Source organism: Rhinolophus ferrumequinum, chromosome 2, assembly GCF_004115265.2.
Source record: "Rhinolophus ferrumequinum isolate MPI-CBG mRhiFer1 chromosome 2, mRhiFer1_v1.p, whole genome shotgun sequence".
NCBI classification, from domain to species: Eukaryota; Metazoa; Chordata; class Mammalia; order Chiroptera; family Rhinolophidae; genus Rhinolophus; species Rhinolophus ferrumequinum.
Window position 1 is genome coordinate 100538312 of NC_046285.1, and position 15866 is coordinate 100554177.

The following is a 15866-nucleotide window of genomic DNA, read 5'->3' on the forward strand; positions in this document are numbered from 1 at the left end:
GTCGGATGTGCCTGCATTGTTGGCTGGAAGATGGAGGGAGCCATGAGCAAGAACGGGAAGGTGGTCTCTATAGGGGACTCCTGGCTGACAACCAGCAAGAAAAAAGGACCCCATCCTACAGCTGCCTGGAATTGCATCCTGCTAACAACCTGCAGGAGCCTGGAAGTGCATTTTCGCTAAGCCTCCAGATAAGAGCTCAGTGGACACCTTGACTCTGGGCCTTGTGAGTCCCTGAGCTGGGAACCCAGTTGAGCCCAACTGGACCTCTGACCTACAGAACAGAGAGCTAATCGGTGGGGTTGGTTTAAGCTGCTAACTTGGTATAATTTGCTAGTTTGGCAGCGATAGAAAACGAGTACACTAAGCATGCCTTTCCCTGCCCCGTTTCATTTTGGGGAGACACTATGTGCTAATGAGTAAGTCTCCCTAGTTGTGGGGTTCACTGTCAGGAAGCCATGTAGCTAAACCATGTCCAAAAATCCTATCAGTGATAAAGCCGATATTTTAATCCCTATCTGCTTGACTCCTTGGTCTATCTCTCGGTTGGTTCTGGATCATTGGGGAGCAAGGGTGTTTTTTATGGGGCTCTTCAATGCCAACTGTATCACTGTCTTATTCTCTTCTGACTCACTCTCACCCCCACACAATCACATAACCACCACACTGGAACACCTTGCCTGTAAGGCGGTCTCACTACTGTTTGAATCCCCAGATGGCAGTGCATGAACTGACTGTGTTTCTGAAACCTGATCTGGGTACGTGCAGATTCTGACGCAGGAGGTTTGTGGTGGGGCCTGAGACCCTGCATTTTCAACAAGCGCACAGTGCTGCTGCTGCTGGTGGTCCAAGGATCACACTCAGAGCTGGCAAGGGCAGCTGCTCAGTATCCAGCAAAAATGTTGCCCAGCACACACTAGACTGAAGCGTCTAAAAGGTTTTCATAAACTACATTGCAAAGTTGCTATCTCTGATGGGATTTTTTAAACTTGTGAGGGACTAAATGCTTGTGGCCTAAACCCCTAATGTGATGTATAAGGAGGTGGGGCCTGTGGGAAGTCTTTAGGTTTAGACGTGATTATGAGGGTGGGGTTCTCATAATGGGATTAGTGCCCTTCTAAGAGATCTGAGAGCTTTCTTTTTCCCTTTACCTACCATATGAGCACAGAGCAAGAAGGCAGCCATGTGCAAGCCAGGAAGAAGATCTGAACCAGACCCTGACCAGGCTGGCATCCTGACCTCAGACTGCCAGCCTCCAGAACTGTGAGTAAATAAAGCTCTGTTTTTTCAGCCACCCTGTCGGTGGTGTTTTGTTATAGCCGCCTGAAGTGACGAAGGCAACTATGATGACAGACGTTAGCTTTTATGACTGCATCCTCTATTAGACCTCACATTAAGTGCTTTGCATGCACTATTCCATTTAATCCACTTGCACAGACAGCCCATAATTATTCCCTGTACTTTGCAGATGGAGAAACTGAGGTTCAGTAATTGGCCCAATCTGAACCTATACAGTTTCCCTCTGGAGTGCCCTGTTATAACCAGCAAGCTGAAGCACCTTGCAAAAACTGGTCGTATTATTACGCTATTATCAGGCACATTTCTTTACTAGATCTTGACACGTTGCCTTTAAACCCTGTGGGCATTCTTCCTTATTCTAGAGCAGTGCTGTCCAACAGAAATATAATGTGAGCCATACCTGTAATTTAAAATTTTCTAGTAGACACATTAAAAAAGTGAAGAGAAATGAGTGAAATTAATTTTAATCATATATTTTATTTAACTGACTATATCCCAAACGTTTTCATTTCAGCATGTAATCCATGTAAAAATTATTGAGATATTTGACATTTGTTTTGGTAGCAAGTCTTCAAAATCCTATGTGTATTTTACGTTTATAGCACATCTCAAGTCAGTCTAGCCACGTTTCAAGTTCTCCATAGTCACCGGTGGCTAGCAGCTCCTGTGTTGGACAGTATGGTTCTCGAGTGACCACTCAAAACACAATTTGCCCTAAATAGCCGTTTTGCTACTCTTCAGCTAGGCCTCAAGTGAGCCCTGTATTCTACCTGCTCTTAGTGACGGCCATTAAGGAATGCATCTTTCTTGACTCATATTTTCCCTCTGAGCTGTCCTGAAGCAAAGTTCAGAATTTTTATTACAGCATCACTTGATTGACTCAGAGGCAGAAGGACACACACACACACACACACACAGCGACAACTGAGCTGCAAAGGCCAACTAACCACTGTCACCGCCACTAATGCACTTTCACGGCCAAGGACGAGCCACAAGTCAACCTCAGGCATTGTTCATTTCCACTTAGGTTTACCAGCCACTGACGGCTCAGACGGTACAACACACACTGGTTTCTTCCATATCTGAAAGAATATTACCAAAGCATCTCTTGTTCCTTTCTTTTCCGGCAAAGCTAATTTTCTGTGAGATTCATATAAACAACGCAGGCTAGAATAAGAGGTTCATTTTTTTTTAAAACTAGGTCATGGTTTTAAAATAGAATTGCAAAGCGTTTAAAGGATACTCATTCTCAAATAGCAATTCCTATAGACAGTTTTATTTTGAAATATAGCGTATAGATTTTTTTTTTAAACCACTCAATTTGCTAGCAATCTTCCAGTTAAAATATAGTAATAGTTCAATTCAGTGAGGCAGCTTCTGGTCTAAGTTATGGAGTGGATCCAAAATGCTCAGAAGCAATAATAAAGGAGATAACCAACGGCAAATACATTGCTGTTCTAATCTATAATCTACATAAAATTGAGATGAAAGAGAAACAACTACTCATAAATACTACCTTTATTTTATTATCACAAATATTTAAAAACATTAAAATTCAGCTAATTATAAAATTTCACTAATTATATTTTCTGCATGTCAACCCAATTAGGGAGGTTTCACTATATGTTGCATTATAAAATAATGTGGATATACAACATATTTTAGTCCCTTTATCCTTTAGAATAAACAGCTATAAGGCTCTTCATTATTATTATTACAATTGTTAGTATATCCAATTGGTGCTTTTTATCCCCACTGAAATAAAAATTTTCCTATCTATGATCCCATACAGACTGTATAGAAATGTCCCACAAATATAGCAGAACTCTTTAGAAAGGAAACATAAAAGCTTGAGATAAATCTTGGGGACTGAATCACCTGTCTACCTTGAACATGGGACGTCTACCTAAGAATGCAGAGTAAGATGTGCAGTTATCTGTGAAGGAATTGTTGAAATATCTGTATTGATCAATTAAATAATAAATTGCCAAATACTGGTCTTAGTGTGTTCTCCAAGCAGTCAGACAAGAAGGAATATCCTTCGTATTCATCCTGCTATCTTCAAATTTGGAAAACAATTTTTATATGAAATAATAGGCTAAAACTATCACTGATCTGTTTCTTGTGAGGTCATGGAATTATTATACTCCACAAAAGCTTTAAAATTTCATGTAGTATGAAATAAAAAGTAGCTTAAAATGTCAGAACAATGGAAGTGATCATTCTATGTAATTATATAATTACATTTTTTAAAGTTTTACAAAAATCCTAAGATTTGCATTGTAACAGTTACATATTTTCAGATTACATTATATGTATAATTAATGTTCTAGTAATAATCATATTTTTACAAATAATGAACTATACACTGAAATGGATGTTAAACGTTTGGGGGAGACTCTTATGAAACACCATTGTTTATTTCTTAATCAAACATGATTAAGTCAGATTTAAATGTTTTGATATGCTTGATTGGGACTTGCTTAGAAAATGCTATAAATCTGTTTCTAAAAAATGAAGCAAATTTTGCTATTTTTTTGAATTAATAAGTGATACCAAATTTTATAGAGTTCATGTCTTGAAATGCAGAGAGGAAAAATGAAAACACTAACAAATAAAACAGAACACCTGAAGATAGATATTATCTGTTAGCTAATTTCCAATTTATACTTATACCGTGTTTCCCTGAAAATAAGACCTAGCCGGACCATCAGCTCTAATGCATCTTTTGGAGCAAAAATTAATATAAGACCTAGTCTTATTTTACTATAAGACAGGGTATAATATAATATAATATAATATAATATAATATAATATAATATAATACTGGACCTTATATTAATTTTTGCTCCAAAAGACACATTAGAGCTGATGGTCTAGCTAGGTCTTATTTTCGGGGAAACACGGTACAGACAATGAAAGCAATATAGAGATATCATCCAAAAATTATTAAAAATGATTCAGCACACAAAGAAAACATGAAGGATTTTTATCACATATTTTTGCAGAGTAGGTAATTCTTTTAAATAGCAAGAGCAAAGGAACAGATAATTGCCCAAATGTGATGACAACTCAGCCCCCAAATGAACTCTAGTTCATTTCTAGTTGAACTACTGACCAGTGAGTGCGCTGACATTTAGAGAATCCAAAGCACCCCCATATTTATCGCTTCTCTAGTTGCTTTAACACTTCAAGTGAACATGAAGATTGAGGCGGGCGCAGCTTACAGTGGCCTATGCAGGGATCGAACCGGCAACCTTGGTGCTACCAGCACCACGCTCTAACCAACCGAGCCAACCGGCCACCCCCTCAAAATCATTCTTGATCAATACAGCACTCAAGGGTCAATTTTCAGGAGGGGCATGAAGCAAATATTTATATAAATATGGATTTAAAACAAGTTTTAAAACGTACTATTGTTTAAAATGTACTATTTGTTCAGCCCAGAACCCTCTTTGGCCGAAGACACCAAACAATGAAGTGGACTTTTCAGGAGGAAAGAAGAAAACTTTCCCAAAGATTCCAGTGGGGCCTTCACTTTTTGTCTGCAAACACCAAGCTGAGTGGTCAGACTGAGCCAGCTCCAGGTTTAGCTGAATAAGGGACACGTCCAAAAGCTGTCCGGTGACCTCAGTCCGGGGCACCTGGGCAGAACCTCTCTCTGGACCCACACACTGTTCTGGAGATCATTATTTAACACTGGCAAATTGAACAATGACATGAAGTGAAGTGCAAGATGTAGTCTTTCTTCCCCCTCACTAACCAAGCTCACCAGAGAATTCATTTCTTTTCTTTTTGCCTCAGGCATATAGATAGGCTAGCAATTTCCATTTTGCTACTGAAATGATTTTCTCCCTACTCTTCCCAATTAGAGTGGAAATGGATTAAGTCTTCAGGTTAACCCCTTGGTTACTGGAAATGAGAAGGAAGTAAAGTTATATGGAAGTTTTATTTCCCCTTTTGTGTGTAATATATATTTTTTTCTGATCATGATAAATGAAGGTTTGATTAATCACGCCTCCCTAAAAGACATTCTTTAGTGAAACGTGATACTGCCTGACGGTGAAGCAGCAGGAGAAAAACTTCTTTAATGAGAATATTATTCTGTGACTTGTCATCTAGAATTCTTATGAGTAAAATTAGATACAAATTTAGATGCAAACTAGAAAGTTATGCTAACGCCACAAACGTTCATTGCTTGCTCATGTTATAGAGAATGGATACAGCAAAAGTGGACTATTTTCTTGGATTTTGCTAAGCTTGAACTATCTGGAGCTAAAAAAGAAAAGCACGAATGAGTATCTAGAAATGGCTGGATCACCTGAAACTTATCAAGTAACTTTTTTTCTAAAAATAAAAACTTCTATAGAAAAATATCCCCTCTTTATTGACTGTTAAGACTTTGAAATGCTGAAGTCAGAGTACATGCACCTCCAATAACTACTCAATAGCAACCTTCTCTGCTGGAGGTCTGTTTATTTTGCTTTGAACAGAAGGGAAGGGGGCACTCTGACTTGTGTTATAAGTCAGCATTCCTGAGAAAAGCCAAATTCCCCTCTGAGACAAATTTTTGGATCTTGAAAAGTAAACATGGTTCTCTTCTAGTTTTTAAAAGAAAACTAATATAGAGATGTTTATAGGTCGAGGAAATAATTTATCACATCAGGGACAGGCTGGAGAGCATCACACAGCTTAGGATTTTGGCTATGTTGTTTTAACAGGTTTGGGGGTTCATCTACCTGAAGACAAGAGGCTAGGTCATTTGACCTCTGGGAATCCACGAAGGGTTCCTAGCCTATGAGAACAGCGAAAGCTGTGGAATTGATTTGTCAAAAGTGAAAGCCTTGTTTATGCTAATACGGTTATGATGACCAAGCAAATTTTAGTGGATAAATAATAACTGTCTCTAACATCTACTGAGCTCCTTCTGAGCTCCAGATATTTTGGCCAGAGCCTTCTAGGCATCATCTCATTAAATCCTCTTGATAATTTTATTAAGTTTGGAGTTATTATCCCCTTAGGCTTAAAGAAGTTAAACAACTTGCCCTCAGCCACATAGAGATGAGGTAGTGAAAGTAAAGACTTGACCAGGTGCACAGAGACATGAATCTTTGAATTGTGTGTATTTTTAAAAACAATGTCGTTCTTCATAGTTCTCATTCAAGAAGTTTCACAGACATGACTTTGCAAAAGTACTGCTTTTGCTTCTGTCAGCCCCGCCCCAGTTCAAGGGGGTTTGCAAACAGCTACACTCTGGAAGTGTGCTACAAGAAAACGAGCTGCTTTAGAAACCAGAGAGATGGATAAATATTTCAACAACTTTTCCAGAATGGTACTTAAGAAGCAGAGCTCATCTCAATTTGGGTTTGAGCCCATGGCCTTATGGTTTAAATATAAAATGCATTAAAGACCTTTATTTAGAGACCCATATGCCATTTTTAGGGAGTAGCCCCAGTTCTCCTTCTGATTTTATTGGGAGTACAATGCAAATAGGTGTCTCAATGTTGTCATTAGTATTCATTATTTATTAGCAGTTGATGGCGCCCCGGGAGGGTCATGAGCTGCCTGTGGTGGAAGGTTGACTGTAAGGACAGCGCTTCTCATGTACAGACTTGGGGGGCTCTTACAGAGTGAAAAGATCTTCACAGGAGAACCCCCCCTCAGCACTTACCCATGGGTCAAGAAATACATCTTGACCTCTGACTTAGGAAAAAAGCCGAAGGACACTGCAATGTGACAGTGACTTCCAAACCGTAGATTGTAACTCCTTAATGGATTGTCAATTAAAAATAATAACAGTAGTTACTATAACAAAAAGAAAAGAAAGGGAAGAAAAAGACAGAAGAGAATCCATGGAACGTAGAGTGCTTCGCAGGTAGGAAGAGCAAGTGTTGCTTCCAGAAGCCCCTTTTTTGATTGCTAGATCCAAAACCTGAGTCATGCATACAGTTTACTTCTTACTATTGCTTGCTCTTTCGAAAAGTTTGAAAGCCTCTGGCCTAAAATGTCTTTCTTTTCCTACTCCTCATTTTATTAGTGACTCTGTATGGCTCTCTGCAGGTCCCTTAAACGTTCCTTGCCTCAGTTTCCTCATTGGCTAACTCTAGAGCCCTGCCATTATCAAAAGGTTCTCAAGAAGACCAAATTCAATCCTAACTGCTGAAGCACTTAAAAAAGCCAAGCATGGTTATCAAAGGTAGAGGATTATTATAAGACAAACCAGAGTGAAACTGCTTTGAAGGCCACCTTTCTGTGGAATAAGCATCAAATCATTTCAATGGTGAAAAGTCTTAGCAAATACTTTATAGAGAGGAAAGGAGGCTCTGAAAAATGAATGGTTTTTCCAAGGACCCCGGACCTGTTAATCAGTGTCCTTCTCCCCAAACCTGCTGTTCCTCAACAGCTGCGCTCTTATTTCTTTTAAAAAAAGAGCGTCCTGTGAAATTTTATTTACAGAAAATTTACAATTCACAAAAAGCTAAATTGATTTCTTCCTTTTCAAAGTGGTTTCCTGATTGCAATCACATAAATTAAACTGCAGTCCCCACAAAGGAGTCGCAGGAACTGGTAATAAATCTCCAAGAAGAGATACTGAGAATCCTTTGAAAGTATCAAGAATAAATGCCGTAAGATGCAGAGTAAATACCATTCATCTTCTACCTGAAACGTGAATCATTAAAGGAATTTTAAATTGCATTGGAAAGGAAGAAGGAAGAATGTCTCTTTTCTCTCTTTAATTGCCTAAATTGAAAGTAAGGGAAGAACCCAAAAAATGTCACCGAAAATGTCCTATTTGTCTCTCCAGGGGGAAAAAGTGGTGTAAAACATACACTTGGATGATACAGCAAGGTCGTTGCTCAATGTTATGTTGTAACACTATTTTAACTGTCACGAAGGGCTGCGATGGCAACTATTGCATCAACTCCTTTGCAAGGTGTTTCCTGGGCTTTGCAGACAGGCTGTTTCGGGGGAGGTGCAATCTCTATTCTTGTGCAGGCCAGATAAAACCTTCTGCTGGGGCCACTATCTTTTAGTGCTGAAGCTGGAGATAATTGGGTTTCACACCCTGCTGCTGCCTCAGTCCTGCTTTCCCAATTTGTAGGTCATTATTGCTAAAGTCTTTTGTGTGCGTTTTATCACACACAGTTTATCATCCTTCTCCAAAGTCCATCTGTCCAAGTCAGCCTTTGAACTTCTTTTGCATATGCATTGAATATGACCAAGGATTCAGGATATGTAAAAGGCTTATCTTACAATTCCAAAGAAAGAGGAACAGAGTCCTGGGCTGTCTGCACTGATAGATCTTGGGATGTGTATGTGTGTGTACAGAGGCATGCTGGATGACAAGAAGTATAATCATTATTTTTCTTTAAGGTACTATGCAACAGGTTACCTTATGCAACTATTTATGTTTTTTGTTTTCACATAGATTAAACCTGAATCCTGGGGCCGTGCAAAATTGACTTGTCTTGGATTGTCTTGGATTGTATCCGCACTGCGGATGAGTGACTTCAGGATTCCGTGCACAGGGCTCCCTCCCTGGGTGGACGCCACTCCAGGTGGACTCTGTCCTCTTCCTTGTGCTGATGGTGGTCAGGTGACAGCCAGGGCCGTAATCAGACCCGACCCTCGCTTTGCTCTCAGTTGATACGGCACTTTCTGGAACGGGGCACCAATCCTTGTAAGAGGAATTAACGCTTGCTCCTATAATTCATATCGCCTTTATATGGAAAATAGGTGGTAGCCACGTGGATCGCATCAGATGGGATTATAATTTCGTCCCTCCTTTTCATTTTGTGCACATCTCTCCCGTCAAACCCTACCCTCCAATGGTGATGATTGGGCAAGGAAGGAGGGAGGACGGGACAGATGAAGAAGTGAGAGCTACCACCCCCTTCTCTGGCACAGACGCAGCTTCTTAATGCCACTCACACACGGCTGCAAACAGGCCACACCACAGTTCTTTTTTAAAGAAGGCAAACAGATGATGTCCTGTTTGATGGCCTGCCAGTCTCGTGAGGGACATGCAGAGGGCGGTGAGCTGCTGGGCTGAACCAGGAGGGGCTCCCCTTGGCTCAGGCAGGGCCATCCTTCACTAGAGACGGATGTATGAGTCTGTCACTGTAGGAAAGCGTAGAGGAACGGGTACAACTTTGTAAGAGTAAAACTTGACCTTTCGGGTTCTGGGTCCTCTCCCCAAATTTCCTCAGTTCACGTCAGGTCTTTCTCTTTCTTCCTCCTTTCCTCCTCCTTCTCCTCCTGTTTGAATTCACAGGTTGTGAATGAGCCACCGTTGGTGTTTCCATCATTTGGTTGCACCCTCAGGCCAGCATGGCCATTGGAACAAGCCAACGAATTTAGTTTTAAACAAAACAGATTTACATAACTGGCCCTGAAATCAGCTTCTACCCGGGCAGCTCTGATGCTGGCTGCACTCATGGCTGAGCTCTGTTCCCCACGGGCTCAGGGACTTTCCGCTCACCCTGCCTGCGTCCTGGGAAACCGGATCTGGAGTTTGTGGGCCTGAGGTCATGCCTCGCGGCTCCCGGCGTCTGGCAAGTGTGCAAAGGGCCACACTTCTCTTGCCTTCCCTACTGGCTGAAGTGCTGAAGGCTGTCCAGGTCCTACTTTTCTCCTTTTGTATTTCCTGATCGAATTATCAGTGATGGAGAAAATTGTCAAAATTTTTTTTTTTTTTTCTGCTAGGGAATTCGTTTAGGCTGCTGGGAACTAAGAACAAATGAACTGTCTTTCTGAAGTCCAGAACTGCATAATAAAAGCTAATGTACAGGCAAAGGCACTCTCTCTCCCTTCGTTCTCTTCACCACTAGCCCTCCCCACGAGAGAGTAAAACTCCCCTCTCCCACTGGCACCTGTTGTGAGTGCCCCCTGGACACTGGGCAGAGGCCAGACACTGCCCTCTGAGTGGGCGCCGTCCTCACCTGGCGAGCACTGGGCACTACACATAGGTTTGTTTGTGAATGACACATCGGTCAGAACTCCTGAAGTTCATGTGGGCACTTTTCAAATTGTGCTAATACTTCAGTAAAGACCTGGGAGCCTGTGCCGGAGTTTCCTGAGGGCAGTAGGAGCTGTCAGATTGGGGCAAGGCCCCTTCAACTTCCTGATTGGCTCACAGAGCTGCTCCTCCTGGTGCTATATAGCCTCCAGGGGGATAAAGAGGAGGTGCTAAAGAAGTGTTTGCGGAACAAAAGTTGGTGAAAATCAGCATCAAAAATACATTTATGGGAATAATGTAGGGAGTAAAGGTGATAGTAACAGTAGCAGCCACCAGTGTCTATGAAACAAGGAACCGAGGAGCAGACGCCTGGCAGGCAGCGGCCCTGGGATGGGCTCCTGTTTTTGATCAGCTATGTGAGGCACAGAGAGGTGGAGGGGTCCGCCGAGATTATGTACCTGACAGTCACGTTTGAACCCATGTTCTGATACAGGAGTGGCCTGCAGTCTGCTCAGTGTTGGAGTTTGCATTCAGGGGAGAAATGGCAGCAGCCTCTCTAACCAGCTGGAGAACAATGTACATCAGATCATGTCGTTCCTTTACCTCTGTGAGGGCTTTCCAGGCAGCTAAGAATTCCAGGCCCTGGGGCAATCGGCCCGGCCCGGCCCACCTCTCTGACCTCACAGACCACCTGTATATCCCACAGCTTGTTCTGCCACAGCCTCCATTCTGCTCCTCAGATCCGCCAAGCGTTTCCTGTCTCAGGACATTTTCACCTACTTTCCCTCTGTCTGGGCCACTTGGCCCCACCAGTTTTTCCCATGGCTGCTCAAGTGTCATCTACTAAAGTAACAGCTAAACTAACCCCACTCCCTACCCCTGTACTGCCACTCATAGCATTGCACACACACACACACACACACACACAATTTATTTTCATCATTGCAGTTGTCCTTATCAAATTCTGAATTTACTTATTTATTGTCTGCCTTCACACCTCCAAGTGAATGGGCGTAGTGAGGCAGAGACTCTGTCCTGTTCACTGCTGGAGAGCATCCAGCATCAAGAGAAGTGCTTGGAACTGAGTAGATTCTCAATACGTGCTTTTTGTGAAAGAAAGAAAGAAAAGAAAAGAAGGAAAGAAGAAAGAAAAGAAAGAAAAGAAAGAAAGAAGAAAGAAAGAAAAAAGAAAGAAAGAAAAGAAAGAAAGAAAGAAAGAAGAAAGAAGAAAGAAAAGAGGGAGGGAGGGAAGGAAGGAAGAAAGGAAGAAAGGAAGGAAGAAAAAAGGAAAGAAGGATGATGACTGTAGCTGCCCCGTCATCTCCAGCCTATTGCACCCTGAGTCAGCCCAGATATCAGAGGAGATAACTGCTTCCAGGTGGTGAATAGTGAAAAAAACCCTCCCTTTGCAACTTGCTCTTTTAATCACTGGGTTCCAGGAAAGCGTAGAACCCAGGGACCCCCCCCCCCCTTCTGCCCCCTGTTTTTTGACTCTTGGGGCATTGAGGGCTCTGGATGCTGACATGGTCAACAACGTGAAAAACACAACTGGTCAGCTGGGTAAGAGTCTTCTTCCTAACACAGAGTTCCTGATGCTTTGGTTATGCAAATGGCCGAGTTTTCTCACTCATGTGGTAAGCATTTCTGACCAAATCAAAACTGAAGAAACACAGTAACAAAGACTCATCTATAAAACCCCTGGGCCCAGAGCCCCCGACCTGCCCCCTCAGTTCACAACTGCAGAGGACTGGACTGTCACCACCACTTTCCACTGGCGCAGGTTAAGTCGAGGTGGGAAGGGATGCATTTGGGAGGCCGTGTCTGCTGCACATCTGAAACTGCAGGTCAGTCTTAGAATTGTTCCCAGATACATCGACATGGATGGATGAGTGTGCTGGGTCTGAGCTAAACATTTGGGGTGGAAGCAAACCCGGGCCTGGGGGTGGCCTGGCTTCGCCCATGTGGCTTCGCCTGGGTTCATCTAGGCAGAGAACTGGCAGGAGCAGAGGGAGCCGTGGCATTGCAGGAGCTTTTCTCTGGGATGAGCAGGGCTCCAGGAAAGGCGGAAACCTGTGGGGCTCTGAGGCGGGGCTGCCCATCCACAGATGGAGACATGTGGTTGGGAGTAGGTTTCCTGCGGCCCTTGTGTGAGAGCCAGGTGCACACGGTGGGAAACCCAGGACAGACAGAATCATGGTGGGGGCGCGATTAGCAGCACCCACAACGTCCTGCTCCTGCCTGGCACAAGCCGCTGAAGCCTGCTCACTTTCTCCTTTCAGTTCGGCCCCTTCAACTTTGCACTATTTTCAACTAGGATTCAGGGATGAACGTGCATTTTCACCACTGTAGGACACACACAGGGCTTCAGTTTGGGGCAGGGGTGGGGACCCTGACATGGTCGTCGTTAATAATTCACGTGGCAGTGTGGTAGGGATACTCTTAACTGCTCCTTAAAAGTAATGAATTGATTTTCTGACATACCAGTTAACAGCGGATTACACTGACCCCAAGTTGTGTTTCGGCTCTCATTGGACGGCAGGACGGTCTGGATTAAATTCAGCCCAGAGTAGAGCTTAGGAGCTTCTAAAAATATGCCTCTGTAGAAGAAGAGGCTTTTTACATGGGGTGTTGTCTAAAAATCTAAACCATATGTCCTTTCCAGGTCTGTCCATGGGGTAAAATATAGATCTGAGTGTGTGTAGCTGCTCAGACATGGAACATTCAAGAGGCACGAGATAACCTACTATTACTCACTACGCTTGACACTCTGGATGAAAAGTCGCCCAGGCTATGCCAGGGGAATTCTGTCAGTCGGTGTATAACAGGAGGAACTCCGAAGGACTTTCGGAACGAGGCACATTGGTTCTGGACTTTGGCTGTCTCCTGGTGGGCTGGCTCTTTTTTTCTTTTTTTTTTCCTGGAGCTGAGTTTACAAGAACCATTCACGGCTGGCCCCGACGGAAGAATTATGACGGGGAACGTTCCCGTCAACAATTCAGACTTTATTAATGGGGACATTAAGACACAGACTCGTTAAGTGGCTTGCCCTAGGTCATGTGATGAGTCAGTGAAGTGCTGGAAACAAGGACTTCTTGGCCTCTGTAGGGATTCGTGTGACAAAATTCTGCGACGAGGATGGCGGGTGAAATAGTAAATGCATTGTGCCTGCCAGGAAGTGGCCATGTAGGTTTGAATACCTACTGTGACGACAATATGAAACTCCTTCGAGTATACGTCAAGGGGAGCAATGTTTCTCCCCTACCCTGATGCTGCCTGCCCGAGGGAGGGGACCCCAGGAGGTACTGCTCCTGGCGGCTTTCTTCCTCCTCACATGGTGGGTTGGTGAACCTAGGAGAAGGAAGTGCTGGCTCTGGGAACTTGGCCACCTCTTCCCTTCCTCTTCTGGGGGGCTAGTGGCTGCAGGGACACACATTCTCGTCTGTGTCTTCGTGTGGTACGTTTCGAAGGCCCAACGCTGGTTTGGCAGTGCCTGAGACAGATGAGTGACTCGATCTAATTTTGGAGTTCGGTGTTGGGAAGCCTGTTGCTGCCGCACATCTAAGCCCCATTCTGCCATCTGACTTTGGGCAGCAATAACGCTGGCCCTTTGAGCTGCATATATCCCACCTCTTTTTGTCTGTCTCTGAATTGATTCAGAATTCAGGGAGGGTGCCATTTGTTGGACGTGCTTCAATCTTCAGTGTCCGCAAAGAGATCTGAGCATAAAGCCAGGACACGTGGTGATAGGACAACAAACCTACTTGAACTTGATATACAGAGAGCTGAGCCTGGCTTCTTGACCGTGTTACCTCCCTTGGGCTGGTCAAATAATCTGTTTCCTGAGTTATAGAATGGGGGTGATTCCTTCTTTGTAGCTTGGCTCTGAGGATTTGACGAGGTATCCCATGAAACACATCTTGGCCTATATTTAGCCCATCGCCCAATTAATGGGACTTAAACTATTTTCTACTGCAAAGTACCAGAAGAAAGACATATGAAAGTATTTAAAACCCGTAAAACATTTCCATATAGTACTATTTACTTTTTACTAACTTGAGAACCTCGTAAGTTCTGTCTGAGACGAGGAGGAAAATTTAATGGAAGACTGAAAGACCATGTGGAGAGAAGGGAGGGCACCCTTGAAGAGGAAGGAGTGAGGCGGAAACACCTCACAGAAGAAATCAAGCTCATCACTGGTCTGGTCCTGCTGAGAACCCTACCCGACATTCCTTTGGTAATTGTTTGAGTTGCCAGTCCTTCCTCTTTGCTTAGCCCAATCCAAGTGGGCAGAAAGACTCATGTTTCACATTTATAACACCTGCTCTGAGTACATAGAATGGCTGTTGTAGTGGGTGGCAAAGGAGAAAAGCATTTTAAAATCAGCCAAGAAGCATTGTATGCAAATACAAAATGTTCTTATTGACATTCGTATGACTCTCTGTTTTGGTTGTGTCTATTCACCATGTTCATTGTTTCTTGGCAAAGTGGATGGTGTTGTCAGGCTAGAGAAATAAACGCAGAGATCAATATGGTTTAGGTAACTCATTTCAGAATTTCTCTTCAAATTTTAACACTTGCAAATTCCGTTTTTCTAGGTCAGTGTTATTTTGCTGACATGGAGAACAAAACTCAACATTATGAAAATATGAAAAATAGTATCCTTGGGGGGTCTGAAGTGTTGAATATCAACAACCTCTTCACTTTTTTAATCTTGGGAAGTGACAAGATTTTACCCAGAGAGGTTGTCTTTTATACTCTTTAAAAGTATGATAACAAGACATCCGAGGCAGATTCAATAATGCATATTCTGAAAGTTATTTAGGTTAAGGACAGTTTTTTGTAGGGGGAGTGGGGAAAGGGACATGAATTATTTACCACAGCTCTGGAGATGGAAGAAGGTCTCGAGATTGTGCTGAAGTCACTGATTGATTTTCTGACACAACAAGTGAAACAAAACTCAAGTGGCTCGCTGGTGTAGGGTTTGGGGAGAGAACTGAAGGTAGCTCACTTGCTATGAGCAAAGGAAGGAAGGAAGCACAGAGGGTGTCATAGCATGGCACATGCAAGGTGCAGCTGTAGCACAGATTGGCACGAGGGAGAGAAGGCCCAGGAGGGACGCGAGGCTGCAGGCACGCCAGCCTCAAGGAGGGCAGCTCTTACTGAGCACTGCTTGTGGGCTGCCGGGCCCGGAGTCAGCCCTGTATGTGTGTTACCCCATGTAACGCTTACACCAGGCCTGCTGGGCACATACCAGATATAAATAAAACAACAAGTTTATAGAGGGTCAGTAATGCCTAAGACAGTAAGTGGCGGAGCTGGACCCAGACTCAGGATGGTCAACACTTAAGCCCCTGCTCTGAATGCATGCTGCTTCCTACACCATGAAAGTCCTAAGGGGTGTGGAGACCTCTTCCCACGGGCAGGTGGGCATTAGAGAGACACAGCCATGCTTCAGGGGGAGGGCCAGGGATCAGGGAGGAGGATACATTTGAGTGGGTCAGGATTGGAAACCCACAGACCATTAGGAGATACGACAATTGTCTTGGTGAGGGGGCTGTGACAGCAAAAGAAATAGAAGGCAGATGGAGAAGACGAGGTGGGAGAGAAGACT

General features: G+C 43.4%; 1 protein-coding gene and 1 non-coding gene across 3 annotated transcripts in view; both read right to left on the reverse strand.

Annotated features, from left to right (window-relative positions):
- RUNX1 (RUNX family transcription factor 1) overlaps positions 1–15866 on the reverse strand; it is a 228970-nt gene that overhangs the window by 95202 nt on the left and 117902 nt on the right. The gene's annotated exons all lie outside the window — the stretch shown is intronic.
- Positions 4526–4599, reverse strand: TRNAT-GGU (transfer RNA threonine (anticodon GGU)). Its single transcript has one exon. It is a non-coding gene; the product is annotated as a tRNA-Thr (tRNA).